This window comes from Bombus vancouverensis, chromosome 3 (assembly GCF_051014615.1).
Source record: "Bombus vancouverensis nearcticus chromosome 3, iyBomVanc1_principal, whole genome shotgun sequence".
NCBI lineage: Eukaryota > Metazoa > Arthropoda > Insecta > Hymenoptera > Apidae > Bombus > Bombus vancouverensis.
Genome location: NC_134913.1, coordinates 13728829 through 13751790, shown reverse-complemented (window position 1 = coordinate 13751790; position 22962 = coordinate 13728829). Strand labels below are relative to the sequence as shown.

Sequence of the window (22962 nt, the reverse complement as noted above, 5' to 3'; positions counted from 1 at the left end):
TTTCTCCGTGTCGCTCGCTTTTGCTCCTCCGACTTTCTATTCATTATCCTCCCCTCTTACCTACCCTCCGTCGTTAAATTTTGGATAACGAAGCAAGGAAAATGGTGGGAATTTTCGCAAATTTTTAAGCGTCTTTCGTAGTTTGAAGCCTTGCTGCGATGGGTTTCGGTTTAATGAAGATGTTGAAGAGTAGATTGCGAATGTCCATGGAAATTCGTATTTTTACGAGAACAGCAAAAAGAATGCGATCTAAACAGAGACTTTTATCGTTTGTAAAATATTATAACGAGTGCTACAGCGTGGATATTTTATATATTTTTTATATATTACATATACTTATCGCACACATTTTTAGGTAAATATATAAATATGCGTTAGTCTAATGGTATATAATTAAGAAATAAATAATTATGATGTATAATTTTTGAAGCGTTCGAAAGAACGAAATTATTAGATTATTTAACGAGAAAGAGAATGGAGAATTGTTAAGACAGTGAGATCGATATCGAGTTCAAACGTATTATATCGTGAAAGAAGTTATTAAAATGCCGACGTCAATATTGGTTCTGTCGCAAAGTCGTGGACTTTACGTGGTATTGTTTTTGTACAGTGGGTAATGTCGTATTATTTTTTCATAAAACAAAGAATCGGTTTCATAACGCGTGTCTGTTATAAAAGAACGAGTCTTTGTGGATCAGGGGCCATGATCACAAAGGTACTCGAGCTGTTTCATATCTAACTGTTTCAAATATCAGAAGCAACAAGGTAGAAACAAAAAGCTCCGCGCTTGTATCTGTTGCGTACATATAAAGAATATTCCTTGTTATCCTTCAAAATCTTTCGAGCTCGTTTCAGCAAAACGACACCGTTAATATTCAAATATAGTTACCAATTTCAATAAATCAAATAATAAAGAAGCGTTTTTCCAAAATAGTCGAAATGTTGCTCGTTATAATAATAAAAAGATATTAAAATAAACATATTGAAATACTGCTTACTTTAATTATGCTTTTGTCCGCCACAAATCCTCCTCTACTCATCAGCTACTTGTAAAAAGCCTACATCTTTGAACCTGGCGAGTTAATTCCATTTTCAATTACGTCGTATTAAAAATTTCTCCCTTTAATCACAGAGTGGCATTAAAATTAGAAAATCGACAAAATTGTACCCTCTACCTTTAGGTGGTAAGTCCGCTAATTTTATTAGATAAATTAAATTATTGCGCGAGAGGGTCCAGGTTTGCCAGTTTCAGCGGCCAGTTTCCGTATCACAGGATTCAACGTAGATCGATCCCCGGGGCATTAGGATGTCCCAGGTAGGAGCATAATAAACTTCAACTAAGCAACAACTTTCACTTGAATGGTATCGTTGTAGCTCAGACGAGCAAGTTACCCAACCTAACTCGGCTTCTACAACCCAGCTGGCACGTAAGTAGCCGCGCCCAGCCATCAATAACGCTCCGACTAACGAGAGACGTTGCAGCCTCGTAAATCAGCTTCCGAATTCACCAGTCCCGCTGCTCTTCCTCCAAAAATCTTGCGTCACTGGCCGGCAATCTTGACGTCATCGCGTGGACATTAATCATCGACCAGCGGTAGGTTGGTTTTTCCAGCTAGATCTTCGCAGCCTTCAAAAGGGATGATCGGCAGCGAGTTTTCGGCGTGAACGATCGTCGAAAGAAAGAAAGACAAGCACGGCGAGGTGGGGGCGAGGAGGAAGAAATATCGGTAGGAGGTTGCGAAGGAGTTGAGAAAAGAGAAAAAAAATGTTGGAAGAGCAAGAAACGACAGGCGAAACTTTTCGACGGTAACCGGCGCGGGTAAACATTAATTAGTAAAATTCGGTGGTAGTTCGTCTTCGGTCATTGACAGGTCGACTCGAAAACACGGTAATTTGCAGACCGGGCCGGGTCCCTGGGAAGAATAGGGCATCGGCTACGTGCCAGTGGCCTGCTACGCCACGAAGAAATTGACAAATTGTACTTTTAAATGATCAGAGTCGAGCGAGGCCTGGCTTCCACTTCGACCAAGAGTTGCCGAGCTAGCCCGAACCCTAGGGTAGGAGGACTTTAAATAAGGCTCGCTAAGCTTGGCAAGAAAGTAAGAGAACCGGCAGGATAGAGGGCAGAAAAGGTGGAAGAAGAACTAGCCGCGTGACGAAAAGCGCCACGAACCATCGCCACACCTTCTCTTGCTTTTCGTGGAGGGCGCGAGACTCGAAGAAAATTAAATGACAGCAGGGGGAAAACACCGGTGAACTTTCAACGGACAAGTTTTAGATTAATATTGTTACGTGGTCCGGTAATCGTGATAAGCTGCTCCTCTGGCAGTATGGTTGAGAGCAACTCGTCCTCGACAAGTGGCTAGAGGCTGTTACGACTACGACCGGGATCCTTTCTCACCCGGCGGCGTTCCGCCGAATGAATCTTGCGGAACTGCGGAGACGAAGATAAGTTCCGGCTTCAGGTCCTTTATTTCACTCGGTGCTTCGAACTCGAGCCAGTCCTCTTGTACGACGATTTAGTATTTCTACCCCTTGGAACTGCATTCCAACGAGACTGGTCGCCGCCCTCCCCCCTTGCTTCTTGCACTGCCGCGTGGCGAGCTTTTTGGCGCGTTCTGGAGTTCGCGCTCGATCGAACTTTAACGCGCTAACTTCCGTTCTCTACTCCGGCGGAGTTATCCGTGTGACTGCGAGTACCGTGGGAGGGCGAGGTTTTGCTCGATCGTCAAAGTAGATTGTTTGCGTGCAATTTCTGTGTTCTTTATCTGCTTGATTCGAACAGGATATGGAACGACGGAAGCGAGCAACTTTGTCGATTTCAATCGCTTTTCTTCCACGAAACGTTGATAAAAGAAAATTTCTCCGAAGACTACTACAGCGGTGTATATGAAAATTCGTCTCTCGGAAGTTTGAATGTTGAGACAGAAATGAAATATTACAGCAAGAAATAGAAATTTGCTATAAATCTTCATATATATAAACGACGTTAAGAAGCGAAATAACCTTGTCGATGGTTCTCACGAATGCACAGAATTTCATTTATTATTCGCGGTTCATTTGTTGCAAGAAGATGACGCAAATTCAAGCAAATTCCATGGCTTTAAAAGATAACATCTGCAACACCATCCCTTTTTCGTTTCTCGATTTATGAATTTAATCAACGCCACCATTGATTGTTTTATACGATATAACTACCTACGAACAGAATTTTAATTATTTACCTTTCCATTAATCGCGTCCGTATTCGCATGCACGGCTTTGTAGTTTAAACAGGGCAAACGTTAGACGATGCCCCTAACGTTGATTCAACGATGTTCCATAAGCTGGTTGCACGATAAAGCAATTAATCATCATGATATCTGACTGTTTTCGGTGGCGTGTACGCGCACGAAATAGTAGCATAAACTAATACCGCCGTAAATTCAATCGTATCTGCACACGTGCCGAATGATTTCGGTTACACACTATATGAACGGGTTGCAGTTCGTATTCGATTAAAACTAAAAACTACCGTCAGCATTTCGACGAGCATCAAATTTACGAAAATGATGTATACCGTTGCCAGTAGGCGGGATTAATGGGAAATCGATATAAACATTTTATCATACCGTTAATGAACGGCGGTGAAAAAGGATTGAAGTTTCCATTAGAATGATCACGAATCGTTCTACGGTGATTTGAAAGCTGATAATGTCTACCGTTCCACGGATAATGAATCACGCGAGATTGTTTCCAATTACACTACGTTTGTTGCGTACGAAAAATTGAATTCTCTTGCCTTGCTATTTGTCACAAATTTTTACCGCGTACTTCCTCTGTTTTTAATAGGATCGTGTGAAATGTTTTCGAACATCAACGAGGAACATTGAAATTCTCGATAATTTTTTAATGCCACGTAGCGCGAAATAAAATGAAAGTATGAAGCACCGTTTAGTAGCGAGAATCAGCAGCAGAATTATGCGCGATAAATATAAATTCATGGAGAGCTTCTTGCTAAAACGTTTGAAAAATGATTTTAGAGTATATAGATGTTTTAATAGTATGTATCACATGTTCTTTAAAACGTCGTCTTTAATTATGTCGTTTTTAATTTTCGATTCTCGGATAATGCAAATTAATTGGATCAAATTTATCCGTTTAGCTTTCTACAATCGAATATGATAAAATCAGTGTTCTAAAACGTGATCTATATCTTGTGTTACGGTTGGATAAGAATTAAGCGATTCTATAAAAATGTTAGTCATCAGGCGTTTAAACTTCACGCTTTAATTAGATATAGTCTTTCTGAGATATAATCGCAAATGCATTTTTCAAAATTGTGCAAAATAATAAATATTCCGTTTATAGAAACTCAGATATATCGAGCAGAAATGAAAAATGCCAGAGTATTGCGTGTTGCTCTGCCGAAGAAAGGCGAACACGAACAAGGATCATCCTTGTCATGCGCTTTTCAAACAAACGCTACAGCTAATCTATACTATACACTGTATATTTAAACGAACTACGATTAAACCAAGATCAAATTTCAACAAATAATCGCAATCTTGCTTTCTTCTTTCTTCATTCTCTTTCGACCGTCATCGATCGAACTCAATCATCTTCTAACGATGGAACAAGACCGTCCCTGAACGCAAACAATTAACCGCTCGAAAATACGTAGAACAAGCAGGAGGTAACGAGTGCAGGGTCTCGCGAAAGGATCAAAGGAAATCCGATTATCCGAAAGAGGTAGGTGGAGACGAAGATGGTGGAGGAGGTTGGGAGCGGTGATGGAGGCAACTATATCCAACCGGAGGCACGGAAATTGGAGCGGCGCTGAAACGAATACCGGAACAAAGTTTCCAGGTCAAACACGTTGGACAAACGCGGATTAAAGGGCCAGCGGTTCGGAGATCGGGAAAGCGGGTCCGAGCAAATGGAGATCCGATTGTTGGGTCGGAGTTAAAATAGTTGCAGAGACTGGGATCTCGATTCAGCCTCGCTTCTTCGCCATCGAAGTACGATCCTGAAGTTGCAGTTCCACCTCGATTTGGAATTAGTGAGCCGATCCGCGCGTATTAGCCTCATCGTTCGGCCTGATACGACACCGCTGGACACCGCTTGCGTCGCTAATTATAACAAACTATTCGAACTCTGCCAGCCACTCCAGAATTTCAAGTACTCCAATCTGTTTCCCTCTCTGTTCCTCTCTTTGTCTTTCACCTTGCCGGTTCTCTTCTCCGACCAGCAACCAAGCTACCTACGATTTTACGCGCACGCCGAGCGTTCCGCTCCGGCTAACAATTAGCCGCCATCCTATTCGCCGTTGGAGGAAGTTTCGACTCGGTTTCCGCAGCCGCGATTAACTAGGTCTTCCGCGAGGAAGGGCTTGCCGAAACCGGTGGATGCACGGCCTTTTTACAAACTTTGTGTCTCACGCGGTTGTCTTCGACTGGATTTACCTGCGAGCGGGCCAGAGCTTTCCTTTCCGCTGTTGCTGGCGTTAATTGGTTACAACGCCCTATCCCTCGCGAATGGCTCGACTTCAACGACGCTCCGGTTGCTGGTAAATATCGCGCGTTTTAGATCCTCGACTACTGCAGAGAGAAAGAGAGAGTTTCGTTCCCGGATGGAACAATTGTTTGCTCGTTTCCCGGCACTGTCCGACGTTTCGTTTGTTCGTTCTTTGGATTAAAACTGCTACTGAGTTTGAGCAAGAAATTCTCTTTGTTTGGACGAGTATTGTGTACGTTCTTAGTTTCGACAATTTTGTAAGGACGAAGTAAGAAATCGGCCTCTTGCCTCGGGTAAATCGATTTCAACTTTATATTAGACTTGAATTCGATTATTTCCTTCTTGTTTACTTGTGTTCAGTATCCTATTTATTGAAGTTTCTAGCTCAGGGATGGCGAAACCTTTTCATTTCTTCAAATTCTATTATCAATTGAATTTGAACGTTCAGTTGTCTCTGCTGTACGCGAGTTTTTATGTCCAGTTTGTTTGGTTAACATCGGTGAAACTATAGATGAAAAAATTCCAGACCCGCGATCCCCGCGGAATTTCTTGATTCGGAACAAGCCACTGACTTTTAAATATAGCTTTCATTCCAAACAAGTTTCAGTTCCTTTTGTTGCCGAGTTTCCTTTGTCAAAGGAAGAAATAGCAGGAACCGGGGTTTTCGGTTTTGTCGCGCATCCCAGCTTTTTCGAAACTTTCCATTCAATAAAGTTATCGAGAAGTAGGTGACGCTTTTGAAAAGTTTCAGGTTAGCTAGGTCGACGTCAGCTTCGGCTATTGAATGAATTTAAGGGCGCAGAGACGCTTCTGAATTTATTATAATGTTCATATCGATGTTTAAAACATTAATTACTATCGTAAATTTTACGCGTATATTAACGTAATCGTAAATAGTTAACATTGCAAATACGAGCGAAGAAATGTTACTCGAACAAGCATTATCACGAAACTTAGCGAAAAGGAAACGTAAAATTGGTCTAATTACGTGGAATATTAAAGAATTATTTATAAAATACAAATATGAGTAAAAGCAAGATCTTCCTTATAAATGACCCCATAAAATATCAAACTGAATCAAGACTCTACAAAAATTAAGTACTTACTTTAAGATGATATAAAAGTATATAAAACGAATATCGAGCAACAAACATTCTATGATTCGTTAATCGCGTTAATTGACTGACTGGTTGCTCAAATTCGAGGAATTTGCTTAATTCGTACACAGCCGTTGATTGATCGAGAAAGTTTGTCGGCGTGTCAGCGAATCTACTTTAATCGGTTTCAGTTCAGTGCGAGCTAATCTAATTCATGATGATCGGTTTGGTATTTATAATTAAGGGAAAAGTGACTAACTACCTGACGATACGCCGCCCGCTTACGCAGCCCGACCTAAGTGAGTCAATCAATCAAGAAGATTACATTCTTCCCGGCGAAAGTTTCAACTCGGCCGTAAATTTTAAACGAGGCTAGCTGCTGCAACACTTTCCGCTTGCAATCGATACACGTTACTTCATCTTCTAAGGCACTTTCCACGGAATTCAAGCGTTCAGGGCTATTACGTTTCCGTATAGTAAATAGCAAGCGAATTACACGCAGGCACTAGCTCTTGATCGAAGATTCGTATCGTAGGAACAGCAACGATAGTTATCAATAGCAGCAATGTTAAGTTAAAAATTCCGAGGGAAGACAATATTATTTATTATTATCAGTAATATCGTCAAATATACAAAATAAGGAAAATGTTCAAAAATTGTATCGTAAATATTCGAAATGTTCAAAGTTTTATTGTAACATTTTGACAAAGAACTGAAAGCAGGAATAGCGAAGCTAGACGAACTCATCGTCGAAAGACGGAGCCTTAAATCTCCAGGAGAATCGAAAGAAGACCGTAAGAAGATGAAAATCCATCGAAGAGAAAGAACAGTTTACTTCGGTTCGCTGCGAATCGATGACATCGCGGCGAAATTGGAAAGGATGTTGAAGAATTATGAGACGTGGAGAAAGCGGGCATCGAAGCCTGTCCAAACGTCGATGACAAATTTGCTTTTGCCTATGGTAGGGCGAGGGAGATAGAGAATAGGACAAGGACCGAGTTTCCGAAGCTCCATTCCGTTTCTTGCAGGTCTGGAACGTTGCCACATGGAAATCAATTATATTATTCCGTTCTCGAAACATTGTTAAGCGCGAAGGTTCTCCAACGCGAGAGAATTGAGCAGCTAACGCCGAATGATCTCGCTTATGTGTGTTCCAATCGAGGTCTCTAGCCTCAAACACTTTTAGACTCTAGAATTTCTAGATCGATCGACTCTAGACAAGAATTTTAAATAATACGAAGAATGTACGATATTGTTAAAAAATTATTTTCTTATTTTCGGTAAAATGTGGGATTATGTACCAACTTCTTCTGAGTTCTTTAATTCTTCTCTCGAACAGTTATGAAGATTTTCTTCTAAAATATTCGGTTAATGATGTCAGATTTATTGTTCTTCGAGGATATACTTTTACGAAATAAATGAAAATGTACTCACATTGAGTTCAAAGAATAGAACAGATAGAATAATAATTTCCAATCGTATACAAAATATATTTGTATATTAATTATGTATCTAGGTAATGTTCTATTTTTATCTTTTAATTAAAGAATTGGAAAAACGGAAGTTTCCTTTTCGATCATTGCAATCGTACTTATTCGTTTCGTAAAAATTGCAACCTAATGGTATAAAAAAATTATCTGTTGTAAATGTAATTGTAATCTGTTTGATAATGTACAATGTACAATGGAGAATAATTTCCTTATGGAGATTTTAATTGCTTCAATAAAGAAAATCTCCATTTTATCTCTGTATTCGTAAAAACATGAATTTTATATTAAGATAAATATCCGCAGTTTAATTATCACACGACAGTGGCAATAATTAACGGCCTTTAATGTCCATTAATCGCGACTGATTTTTATATTTCGATCTAAAAAAATTGCTAACTGGATCCTTCGCAAGGAAAATTATCTGCAGTTATAAAATTATATATGAAGCGATCGTTGCCATAGAATTTTTTCATCGATCCGAAAAGAACTTGTGAAAGACCGATGTTCCTTCTAAAAGGAGAAGCCTTTTGAAAGATCTCTCTTTTAAAACGTCTAGACCGCTTTTACTTCGGAATTTATGCGCAGGTTGCTTCGAGTTTAGATGAATTACGGCCTCGATCGATTACGCGAAATTATCTTGGCAATGAAACTATTTCGGATCGAAACGGCACGTACGTCCACTTTAGAAACAGGTATCGGAACGACGTAACGATATTGTTCCGGTCGTGAGAAACGACAGCGAACGCTCACACGTCGCATTAAATTACAGAGTTCATTTAGGAAAAACTTCACGTAGTTGCACTTTACTTATACACGCTGCACTCTGACGCGGCCAGTGAATTACGTGGGCCGCGCTAACGTTCTTCTCAACTTGAGAAAGAGCACACGAATTTTACATGCGTGCTGTGACCGAGCGTATAAAATGTGGTTAGACTTGTGGAATAACGGAGGAATAACAGCGATTCGTTTGGTAAAATGTAAATCAAACTCGCAGTATAATTTTTTTGATGTAATGTACCAGAAACATGCCGGGTAAAACATGGTAAGCCCTCTTTTATTGATTTTTCGATTTTTATGCTATTCGATGATTAAAGGGTAGTGCTTTAATATAACGTAGTTGAAATGGACAACAACCTGTTAGAGCTACGGACATAAACTTTTTCAAAATAAATGATAAATCCAGGAAATTTGTTTGTTTGAAGACTCATGTTTCTTAGTCCAATAAGGTAGCTAGTGTTGCGACGATTAATTTTCAATGTTGAAGAGAATCGTAAAATCCAGTATGTAATTTTAAAATCTAATAAGAAAAGGAGATTCAGTCTTCGTATAAGATCATATTTTATCATGCAGAATGAAAATTGTTACTCAAACTTAAAATGAATCAACCCTAATATTCAACGATTTAGGAAACTTAACTAGTAACAAAAGGTAGTAGAAACGTCTGTTTTATTTCTTAAATCTTTAACGCAATAGCGAACAATGCTGAGCCGGGTAATGTTGAACAAAGTAACATCGATTGGAATAATATTATTTAAACCAACGTTGGCCAATGCTATGATAACTTTACTTGGAACAATAAACTAAATTAAAATAATATCGATTGAAATAGCGTTATTTGGGACAATACCAAGAATAACAATTTTCAGACTAAACAATTTCAATCAGTATGATTGATCATCAAAATCTCGAAGATCGTATACCCCATTCTACTGCCATACACGAAACACGAAAATACGAAATTATTTATCTAAAATACGAAAGCTCGATCAATCTTTCTTGCGGGAAAGACACTGAAACGGCAAGATTACCGAACAAAATAGCTACGTTGATGATAGTTATATGGTTTATCGTGTTGTTTAAAGTTCTAATAACTTTCTTTTTAAGCCGGTCAAACTATTTCCCGCACGCCAGTACCTATCCTATTCCTGGTAACAACGTGTCCTTGTAAGGATATCAAGAAGGATCACGCGAACCAGTGGTTTTAAGGCAAGAAATAGCGCACAGTGTTATGTGAACACGTCTTTCTGCCCGTAAAGACGGCTCTGCATGCTTCTAAACACGTCTTTTCAGTCTTCAGAATTTATTTTTACGCCACCATAAAGCCTGCCTCAAAGAAATTATGCTATTCTGAATTTAGGCAGAAAATTTCCCTAGCAAATGGAAATAATATACATCTGTCGTTGTGCAGTAGACATATATGAATATCGTTATAGTTCTTTGGCATTTTATATGTTACCTTTCGAATTTAAATGTACGCGTTTTAACATACGCGCAAATTTATTATGGAAAATTATAATATTTCTGAATTTTTGATACCACGCTATCGACATTTTTATGCATTATATCGATGTTATCTTTTATAAATTACGTATAATTTTACAGATTGCCATGCTTTTCTTATCGAAAATAATTTTATACCGCTATCCAATGGAGATATGGAACATTGTTATTTACTATTTTTATCTATGAAACCTTCAAGATTCTATCGCTGGAATTGTGTTTCTGTTCCACTTTTTTATGCGACGAAGCATCACGGATTACAAAAGCAGCCGGTTTCAAAAGATCTTAATTCTTCCATACCAGAATATCTTAATGGAAGTTTGTTATATCGTATCACAGATTAAGAAATTGTTTTAATACTATACAGAATACCAGAAAATAAAAGAGGGGGTAAAAGTAAATAAAAAGAATCGTTTACATTATATCAAATAAACCATACTATCGTTTAATCGCTGGTCAGATAAAAGTGTGTCTCTTTTATGTAAAATTCTTGTACTTTGAAATTGTATCTTATACAAATTTCCATAATATAAGTTAACCGCGTACGAAATGAAGTAAAAAATTGTCTAATATGTTAATTTCAACTTCTCAGCGATTTCTAGCTCAATTCTTCGTTCCATATTTACTGTTGTACGCTAAACTTCTCTTTTTTCCTGTTAAATGAACAGACAGATAAATAAAATACGACCGTGCAAGAATTAACCTGAGCTCGCGAGATGCATTCAGTTACGAGGTCTTAGGTGGATCAATAAATCTCCCAAGTACAAGGAGAAAAAAAAAAAAAAAAGAAAAGCAACAAAGAAGAGAAGAAATGAAATGCACGAGCAATTTCATCGATTCCCGCAGGATCCGTTAGGAGTTAAACGCGCCCTTAAAAGCATCCGCCATGAACTGGTGCAATCTCTGATGATCTTAGCGGCAGAATGGTGCCACGCGAAGTCGTTTTCTACGCTTCTGGTGAACGCCTCTTCTCACCGACGATTTCTAACCACCGTTGGTCAGGTCGAGGCGCGTTTTAACCTTTTTTATAGCTTCTTTTTTACGACTTGTTACGACAATACATCCTTTGACTCTCGTCACCACCTACTCGCCTTTTTCACTCGCTCGCCTCTTGACACGCACTCACCCGCGATAGCATCCATCTCCACCGTCGCCCACGCGCGCCAACTTTTGTAAATATCCACAAGCACAGCGCCATCCATCTGTCAAGCGCATACTCTGCTATTTTCATGTAGTAGTTTCGTTAACTGGGCCATCTTCTAACGTCTCGCGTAATATCGTACGTTTCGACGAGAAACGAGAGACGTTAACAAAAGATAGATCTTTGATTCGATCAGCATTCACAGATAACAGTTCGGGATAAAGTTCTTGAAATTAGAACGTAACAACGAAGTTAGTTCTTCTTTTTTTTAATTGTACGAGCAAATGTCGTTATACTCTTCGATATATTATTCGAAGCAATTATTCGTTGTTACTGTTTCGGTGAAAATTGTAACTTTCTTTTGGATGTATGAATTTTTATAACGATTTCCTGAGTATTATGTCATTTGATGGTTAAGAAGAAGATTTGAATTAATACGAAAACTTGAGAGATTCGAAGATATAAGTTTCTTCAATTACTTTCGAAGATATTTTTTTTAAGGAGAATAATATTATTTTATAATATGATATTTTTATAACGATATTTCTTAGATGCCTTGCCCGATGATAAAAATATATATTTAATTTCAGAATCAGATGTAAAGATAGCATCGACGTGTGATTGGTCGATGGCATGTCGAATTTTAAAATTGTTCTTTCACAAAACAAGAGAAATCTAACTTATATTTTTCACCTGCGAACCTCGTATTATCGTATACATTAATTGCACTGTAACGTTATATTACGTTACATAAAGAACGTCAGAGCGTTTCCAAATTTTTCATCCACGACGTATCTTACAATACTTGTGCGATTTTTATCGACTCTCTTCCAACTATCAATAACTGAGAACGTTATAAAGGCGGTGTATAAAAATATCATTTAATAATAATCGTCCTCCACCTTTTCTTCCGGTGAGACGTGTTCAGACTTCGATTAAGGAACACAATCGAAGAAGATAGGTTCAATCGAGTATGATTTCAGCCTCGGCAGGGATAGAACGAAGAAAAGGAGTGCGGGATGAGCGCGATGAGAAACACCGATACCGTGAACGCTTGCAAACATAGCCGTGTACACGTGACTAGACAACGTGAGTAGAGAACGTGAGTGGCGCAAGGAAAAGCTGCCGAGAATGTGAAGCGAAGGCTCTAGATTAAATACCGATATGACGAGCATCTATTCTCTAGGGAACCTTTCGCTGTAGCCTGCGCGTGGCCAGAAACGGCCAGGAAAGCGAAACAAAGGGGTTGCTTCAAAGAATTTCTTGTCGCAACGCGAAATAGCCGCCCTGCAATTTTGCGATATTGTTTCCTACCCTTCAGACTCTTGCTGCACCTTTCTTCTGGTAGATGTGAAACTATATATATATATATATATATTTTATTTAACAGGTTTCTTAATAAATAAATAACAAGTAAATATTTGACGAAATTAGTATTCAATCTTTTGGTGATCTTCTTTCTCATTGTCAGTTGGAATTATAATTATCTTATAATCTTCTGTCGCAACTAGCTGCCCTGTAATTTTACTGTTCTTTATCTCTCAGACTCTTGCTGCATTTTTTACTACGTACTACGTAACGTACTGTGTGATGAATGGATGTAATGCAAAGTTACTTATACTAATTAACAAGATTAATAATAAATAAACAACGAGTCAGTGTTTGATTAAATTAGTATTAAATTGCTTGCTGATCCTCTTACTCGTTGTCAGTTGGAAATGAATCATGTTACGTAGAAAGGATGCAGCCTATAAAAATGAAGAATTTTTCAGGTGCAACCACAGTTAGATTTTAGCATATTTTGATAAAAGCAGAATCATCTACTGATACTGTGTTAAGCAGCGGTATAAAATAAATTCGAGTAGGATTTTCAGCTTCTCAGCTGAATGCCATCAAGACACGACTTCGCATGAGAAAGAAATTGGAAAACAATGGTGCTGGAAAATTGTATTTTCAAATCATATTGCCTAAGGAACGAAATATTACGTTTTCACAATTCTGCATGCTTAATTAAATATGCAGATTGCCTTACAGATTCTGAAAAACGTATAGAAACGGCGAATGTTGTGGAAATATGCGTGTATGTTTTCTTCTGTGTTCTTGGAATGTCAGGAACGTATTTACAAAAATGCTGACAGTTTGACAGATTGAGTGGATGTAATCGGCAGTGTGGAAGCACTGATATACAAGCACGAGTGTACGATGCATAAACTTCTTTGAATATCGGAAAGCGGGACTTGAAACCTTTTACATAGAATTGGATGCGTGTCATGTTAGGTTGTCACCAGCAGATAATCATTTGTTAACTTTGAAACGGTTCCTCGAAGATGAGACGTACTTCAAAGTGCAATTACCATTCTAAACGATTTCTCTTGAAATGAAAACGCTCTGAAAATATTTCAATAATCGCGATATATCATCCTTTACGTTCTAAACTACTCAATTTTAGTTCTAAGATACTAATTGCGAGTGGTATAAAAATAAACGTGGTCACGTCAATGTTTATAACGATTCGTAACAATTCAAAATATTCCTCGGAAAAATAAAGTATTGGTAAAAATTAGCAAGTATAGAAAGCTTGGTCCGAATCCAAAGTTTTGTTAAATCGTAACTTTTACGAATACTTTCATCTGTGACTTTTTATTTTAAAATGCGCAAAATGTTTCAAACTTCGTTAATTGAAAAACAAAAAAAATGTGATTCTTAACGATTAGTAGGAATACCAGAGCAAACTTCTAAAACTCGTTGATTCAACGAAATCGGTAAATTCCTGCGCAAGAGGATATAAAATGTTCAAGTACAAACCATTTAAAGAACGAACACGAAATCTTCGCTTGAAGCGGGGAAGAAAATTGCCTGAAAATGTTCCCAGCCATTAATTGCAACGAGCGGATAACTCGGCCTGCCGTTTTAACCCAGTTATCAAACAGTTCCACGGTATTTGTACTGCGAGTGAAATTACATTCGTTAACCTACTATTTTTCTTGCCAAGGTATTTATTCTCGGCGCGTTAACAATCTCGGGATATATTTTTCGAAATTGTTCACGTGCTTCGTGCCGTTTGAAACAGCACGGCAACGTTCAAAGAGTAGAATTCATACGAGGGGAAATCTTACGCAAGGTCGAGCCAAAGAAACGTGTCGTTAATTGAAAAGGAACCGATTGCTTTTTAATTAACTCGTTACTTTGTATCAAGCGTACGTCGATAGACGAGTATAATCGAGCCTTTTGTACGCGCCCGTTATCCTCCACATTCACGATAGTTTATTTAACAAGCTACGTGCCTCTTCCTTTCTCTCGTTAATACCCTCTCACGTTCTTCCTTCTCCTCTGTTCCCGCCACGTTCTGACGTTCCGCTCCACGACAATGGCATTTCTATTGTCGCTTTGTGAACGGTCCCGCGATTCCGTAATTATAATTGAAGCGACAACGCGGCGAGGGACGAGCACGAAAAGGGAGGTTAATCGTCAAAGCGCATCGACCACTCGTTTTTTAATAATGAGATTTCGCGAGGAACGACCACCTTCCTTGGCGCGACAATTTCAAAAACAGAAAGCATTGTCTTACCAGTCAAAGCGTATACCTCGCCGTCGATTTTCTGCTCGGCGATTAGTTGCATCGTCTCACTTACCTGAAACAGAGATGAAAGACTATCGTTAGAGAGAAATTTACAGACACGACAATCGTTTCGTTTGGAAATTTCGAACAGATTATGGTTACGTTATTACGTGTATACCTTATGCAGCGTATTTGCATTTGTCAGTTTTGTCACTTTATTATGCATATAAAAGCAAGTTTTTTGTTTTTTAAATAAGGTACGATATAAAGCGCGTTATCGATATCGAAGTAGTAAAATAATTTGTAAGATGAAGATAAAGGAAATTTTTTAATCAATCGTATACCATTTGCTTTCCCATTTTGTTCGTTGTTAGTTCAATGCAAGCGTAGAGTGAAAAAAGTTAAAACACGAAATAATTCATCGATCGTTAGAATTTTAGAGGATATTAAGAGGAAAAGAGTAACTATACGGCAGAAACTAATCCTAAATAAAAAATCCTATATAGAATAGAAATCTGCGTATGAAGAACAATTTCAATTCTATACAATTTGAAAAATCGATTTCAGATTCCAACAAAAGTGTACAAGCTATATCATCAATTACGCTTCGAATTTTTCATATTCGTTTTCCTCTTACATTTTTTTTTCACAATTTTATATTTCTGAAAAAGATAAACGCAAATCACGTTATTTTTCATACATGATGGACAAATACAGGCGTAATGAATCAGAAACAGTAAATTTCAAAAAACCTTTATTTACAAGCAATTTTTTCACATTTTCACCATCGCACTCTCGTTGGCTACAAGGAAATTGATGTTTGTAGAGGAATAAAAGGTATAATAGCGTTAATCTTTTATTAAGCTTTTACAATATAAAAGTATCATTGGACGCTTTCAAAATGTTTATTGTATCCAATGGAAGATGCTTAAGGGATTATTTGAGCCTGTAAGAAGACTCGAAGTAAAAGGATTCTTCTGGATGGTCCTTCGTTTGCCACAGCCATTAGATTCTCGCGGAAGTGAAACGCTATGTCTCTGCTATGTCGTAACATCCAAGCGTTTATGCTGCTGCACACCGCTCGAACGCGTCTAAATACACGCTGGTTCATGAACACAGGTGGAATAGCACGTAAATTGGATGCAGGGCCAGGGAACTCCAGCTAGTGGTTAAAGGGAGCAAGGTAGATGGAATGACACGGACGAAAGGAAAGAAATGGGGAAACGAATTGGAAGAAGGGAAAAAGTGAGTGGAGAGAAGGACGATGAAGCAGATGACCTGGCGTAGTTACCGCTGCACCTGAAACAACTTAGTTCTTGTTACAAAAGAAAACTCGATGAACGAATATTTAAATTTTCTAGATTCTTATTTTATTATTTTCCTACAAATAATACGTTTACAGTAGAAACAATTGAATATCACGTATTACTGGTCTATTTATTATTAACAATAGGAAAGAAAATAATAAATAACGTGCAGTAATAAAACTGCTAAAATTGAAAAACTGAACTAAAATTGGAAAATAAAGCAGCACCAAGAAGAAGATACAGTGTTAATTAAAGAACATGGAAGTTGATAAAGAAATATGTTCCACATAAATTAGGAATAATCGTTGAACGAATAAAATGAAACGTAATTATTGAAATTTGAATCGACGAACGTATCATTGTCAATATTTTAATAGTAAAATTCTATCATTTAAAAAAAAAGGATGTAATTGCTAATAACGATTTCTCATGAAATTATCTTTCAGTTTCTTTCACAATCCTTGCAGCTAAACAGTATAAAACAGAATCACATTCAGGCAATAGAAAGAAGCACAAAAGAACGGCAATGAACAGCAACATTCAACGAAGGAATGGAAACGATCAGTGGAAAGTAGGTTAAGTAACCGAGAGCGGAAGTGGGAAGACAGCATCAGTCGAATCTCGAGATTACCGTGCAGATCAACACCGAGGGATGATAGTCCGCGCAACACGGGGCAGTTTAAATTTAACCGTCAGAGTGTTTAAGTGCTCTTCTGCTGGCCCTTTTCCTTCCACCCTCTCTGTCCTTCTTATCCCTCTCTCTACTTGAGGAACTAAGTGACTGTGAAAGCGGTCGAGCTTCCCACCCGTTTCAACGGCTGCAACGTGCCGTGGATTAAAATGGGTCTGCTGGAAACGCCTGAAAAAACCTCTGCCAGCGGAATTTTTTACGTTTTGGAAAATTAAAAACAACGGGTGCCACGTCCAGGATACGACTTGAAATAGAATTTGATCTGCAGCTGTAAGCTGTTCCACAAAACACTCTGAAAATGCGAAAAACATGCAGCCCTGTAAATGGATCGTTGTTCATGCTGAGATCGAATCGATGTTTGATTCACTTAGAAATATATTTACTAGAGACGGAAGATACAAATGAATAATTATCAGCTATATGATGGTAGAAGAATATGCTATGAAATTAATTATTACCAACTCGTCGTTCAAATTTTTAATCACTTAGAAATAATAATTCTCCTATTTGAAGAATTATTATCCATCGTTTTATTCCCGTTAAAAATATGTTTGCTCGTGTCATAATTTATAAAAATCCATTTATCTTTATTATCTTTTAATTCCGTAAGTATGAAAGTTTCAATTTGACAGGTTAAAGAATCAGTAATTAATAAAAATCACGAGTAGACACACTTGTCTCAATTTCAAATGCATCGGACAAGGAACGAAGCGAACCGGGCAATATCTTTATTTTAAACAATTCAAGTAAAGCATTTTACTTAGCAACCGTTAAAACTAACGATCTTCATAACCAAATAAATCACACCTTGCATTTCAACGTATTTTTTTCAAATAACCATCTACTAACACGCATGCTAGTAAGTCCACAAGAAAGTAACTGTAAAAGCGAAAATAATAATCGTAACGTTGCAACCTTATTTAATCCTCCGACCCATCGAACAGATCTGAGGTCCAACATCCTGCAGGCACAAATATCGACCAAAAGCTCAAGGCACACTAAACATGGTACAAAACTACGTGTCGCTCTGGACCAACAAATACCATCTGTTCCCCGTAACACGTGTCAATTTCTAGATTCCACCCCCGCCGTTTTGCAATCAACAGCCAGCGGGCGCAGCCCTCAAGCTGCACGGAGCAACGTAGTTCGACGAATTACGGCGGCAGGTCGGAATCACGAAGGAATGTTTGTCAGGTTCTCGTACAGATAACACGAGACCGATATCCTAGCAGTCTACAAAACGGCGGCACGTTTCCAGCATGGTTGAGAAGGTACGAGAAGGAACGAGCAACATCCCGCGGGCTGCGCGAGCTTATCCTTTTTACCGTAGGATTCGCCGTTTTCCCAGACAGCCTCGTACCATTTCGTAAAGTCATCTATTTGCGGGATTAACGTACCGCGGATACCAAGCAACTTCCTGCTAGGTAAGCAGGGGAAACTTTTCGAACCAACCCAGGGAACAGGGAAAGAAGAGAAAAAGAGTGAGTGAGAGAGAGAGAGAGAGAGAGAGAGAGAGAGCTCAGGCTCGAACGAAAATTAGTTTCACTTTTTTCCCCGAGCCCTTCCACCCCTTCGCTAGTTCTTCCTCCTCCCTGTTAGTCGACGATCCACCCCCACGCCGGCTCTTGCGGCATCCAGCCACTCTCATTCGCCTCTGTCCGCGGAAACATAATCTTTTCTTTGAAATTGCTTAGAACCCTCCGGGCGTTCCGCTACTCTTCTTCCTTTCGCGATGACTCTACATGAATATTTAGTGGCCTCGTAAGAGAGCTTTCGAATTGCTGTGTGTGTAGATGGATAAATTAGAAATGCCAGCGTTCTACCGTTGCCTGGATGGACCACACGAGAAATCTTCAATCGTTAAACACCCGGTGAACCGATCGTGATTGTTGAAATTCTCAGGGGTGGTCACCTTTGGTGGCTAAAAAGTTAGAGGATGTTAAGGTTGAGGTTAATGCGTTTGGAGAATTGCAAGAGTAGGTTGGAGAGTTGTTCCTACTGATGTCCGGACATAGTAACATTAACGTTGCTGACGGTACGTTGTGAAACAAATGTTACCGCAGTTGCGACATATTTTTGGAAAATGCGTCAATGTTTATGAAATGAGAAACGTCGATTCACGTTTCACGTATTCAACGTTCATAAAATGAAAACGTCGATTCACGTTTCACGTCTTCAACGATCATAAAATGAAAACGTCGATTCACGTCTACCATCAATAATGTATTAACTTATAGCGCGTAATAAATTTGGTATAATCTAAATTTTATAACAAATTGTAGGGCGAGATTGCAGGATATTGTAGCGTGAAATGTTTAATGCAGTTCGAGAGGAATGTCGAAGTAGTTTCAGTTGATGCGATTCAATTGATATAATGTTTTCATATTTTGATGTTATAATTTAAGCATCACTCTGAATCATCAACTACTAGCTACGCTTTTAGGTAACTAAAGTGTGATTATCTTTATTTTCTCCCTTTATATTTTTCACACTTTAAACGTTAATTTAAAATGTCGTTTTAAGAGAATAATTGCAATAACTGCACATTATAATTTATATATATATATTAGGATATTTTAACTCGACCAGTGAATATGTTTACTGTATCATAATAAATAATTATAGAAAAAATTTGCAAGAAGAACCATAATGCACGGAGATTACAGTATGCTTCACAGGATTAACTTGTAAAGCTATTTGATATTATGAATTCTTTTCTCTTTGGGATGGGCGTACAGTGTTGACCAATGGTCAACTATATGTTCGTCCATTACAGTACAATTATTCTACACATAAAATCGCATTTAATAAGGATTAACATAGTTTAAACTCAAAACCTAGTACCACAGAACAGGAAATATAGTTTTACCTTGTAAAAAATATAAAAATTATAAAAATAATTATTGTAACAAATTACCAAAGACGTCAATTTACAATAAATATTACAAAATTATTTAATTTGATTGTGTTATAATAGAAAAAACACTTTTCATGATTTTCATTCGTTGCATACGTTACAAAACACCAGTCATCCGGAATGTCACCGGATAGTATATAAGAAACATCCGACTCGCGCGCGAGCGCATTTTCGCTCAAACTCTCGTGTGGAGAACATCGACAACTTTCAAGAACTTTTGTTGACATATTGGTAAGTTTTTCTACCATTACAATTAAGCTATTAAATTGTAACGTCTAAACTATTAATTTAGAACATTTATACTATTAATTTATAATAATTGAGCTATTGATTTATAGCATTTAAGCTAATATGTTATAACATTTTAACTAATAATTTATTAAATTTAAATTAATACTATATAACATTTAAACTATTAATTTAGAGCATTTATGCTATTAATTTATAACAATTAAACTATTCGTTTATAGTATTTAAGCTAATATGTTATAACATTTTAACTAATAATTTATTAAATTTAAATTAGTACTTTATAACATTTAAGCTATTATATCATTTAAACTATTAATTTAGTGCATTTATGCTATTAATTTATAACAATTAAACTATTCATTTATAGCATTAAAATTTGCAAGAAGAACCATAATGCACGGAGATTACAGTATGCTTCACAGGACTAACTTGTAAAGCTATTTGATATTAATGATTCTGCGGCAAAGTAGATTAAATACATCATCTTAATAGAGAAACTTTTAAATAGGTTCAGAGGACAAATTACAAGTTCCCAAACTTTTTTAAAGAACTTTTGTCGTGTATTTTCGCCCCCTTATGATAGTGACGTTAGAATTTATGTATAAACTCTTTCACTGTTTAGTAACGTGTACGTATTGTATTTCTATATACACGTATTTTCTATATATCTTAGCATTTAAATCTCCCATAACTGCAAAAGCAGCTGATATCTAACAACGAATACATATATTCTTTACAAATTCGAGGAAATCTTCGTAAGCCAATATAACAATAAAAATAAACCCTGTGATAGGTGAATATATAATTATAATTCAAAATTTTCTAAATTTCTTATTAGTTTGAAATCGCAAAGTTGTTATATTATAAACTACCATTACATTACCCAACAGTCGTTCTTATTAACAATATAACAAACCGGAGAGATACGTCAAAGTCTATCATATGTACCGATCCATTTGCTACACGAAAACAATGTACCGCATTAAAACTCCATCGAAATCCACCTAACACACGCAGTCCATTGGGAACGAAAAATCATTCCTATCGAACTTTCACCGTTACCTTATTCCCCTTCTTGGGAAAATCTTTCAAAAAATCGAAACAGTAAGAAATCACAATTTCCTGGTTGAAGAAATGAGAGAGGGTCAGATAGACAAAGCGGGGGAAAAAGGGAGAGTGGTAAGAGGTTGTACGGAAAAGCGTCTAGCAAAGATGACGAAGACGTTCGAGACACGAAAATGCGGAAGAAAGCGGAGAAAGGCGCGGAGGGATGGGTGGCTCGAATCTGTCGACCTTGCGGCCAGGCCACAATGCACTGTGCTTCGTCCCAATAAAGCCCGCCAGTTTATACACGATCTCTGGCAAATACGTTGCAATTATCATATAAAAGGATCAGTCTAGGGAAGAAGACAGCCCGCTTCTATGGCGCTCCATTATAGGGGAGAGCGCACGAAAGGAATTGCAGTAAGGGCGGAAGATTCTCCGCGGACGAGGAGCAGCAGCAAGGGAAAGGAGAATAGAAGGATGGGGCGTGTATTGATCTGTCATCGTCCGCCCGGTCCTTTTCGAATTTTAGATCAGCGAGAATCCTATGCAAACCCGTCCCGTTCTACTCTGATTCGCCAGCAGCCGCTAGAATTCGAAGCTCAGTGCTCGATGAGTTCGATCGATTCAGACCGACAGGATTTGTCTTTAATGGGCGCCATGTAGCGAATGGAAAATGCCGCACGCTATTTCCAGGGTCTGACATTAGCCGCGTATTAATTAGACGTTGCATAAATCGATGGTTTAAGCGTCGAGATTTTTATTTTCTATAAAATGTAGATATTTATATCGTAGATTTGAAACTTTCACGACGATTAGATGACGTATTTTTCAGGTCTGCCCTGATGAAGCAAAGCGAAAATCACGATTTTCGAGTTATGACCGCGAAAATGTTGCAGGGTCACTCGTCGTCCGATTATGAAAATCTTATTTATCTTCGTAATTCGACCGGCTAGGAGTCGAAATATCGATTATTGTGCTGCATCCTACAAATGCATCTCATTGTTAATTGTGTACTGATACGAAGGTTGATTTTCCAGGGTTAAGAATTAAAAATGAGAAACAAAGAACACTTGAAGCTGTTTTATGAGCGTTATTTTCCTTGTTCGGAAATTTGATTTGATTATATCCAAAATCAGTGTTTCTCATTTTCTGGAAAACATACTTTTTCCAGTTGAGTCATGTACATATAATAGAAATTCCATTTACGATGTCCATTCAAGATGACCGGCGAAAATATTTCAACACTAACCATAGAAAACTTTTGTGTGTACATCGTACATGTTATACCAAACATTTTGAAATTTCATTAAAAATTTAATTACTGTAGCGAGATGGTAAAATTATGATGGTACGATTTTTGGGATAGTAAACTTTCATAAAAATCTTCGAAGCTGTCATTTAAAAAAAAAAGAACTTATTGCATCCCTTCGGTCTTATTATTTAGCGTCTTCGGTTTGAAAATCTTCTGACATCAAATCTGTCATTATAAAAACCATTCTTAACGCTTGATCATTAGGAGATTAATGGAAATATCTTCTTTCGCCTCCACTCAATTTTAAAACCACGCTTTATATCGACTTATATAATGAGAATGTATGCAGCAACCTAATTATGTCTTTCGGCGTCAACAATTTTTAGTTTATGCTTCAACAAACCGGGTATACGTAGAATATTCTATTTCAGGA

General features: G+C 37.7%; 1 long non-coding RNA gene across 1 annotated transcript in view; it reads right to left on the bottom strand.

Moving 5' to 3' along the window:
- Positions 1 to 15132, bottom strand: part of LOC143302471 (uncharacterized) — a 71909-nt gene extending 56777 nt beyond the window's left edge. Inside the window, exon 1 of the long non-coding RNA XR_013058014.1 lies at positions 15073 to 15132. This is a non-coding gene — a long non-coding RNA (uncharacterized LOC143302471). The remainder of the gene's footprint in view (positions 1 to 15072) is intronic.
- Between the last annotated feature and the right edge of the window lie 7830 nt (positions 15133 to 22962).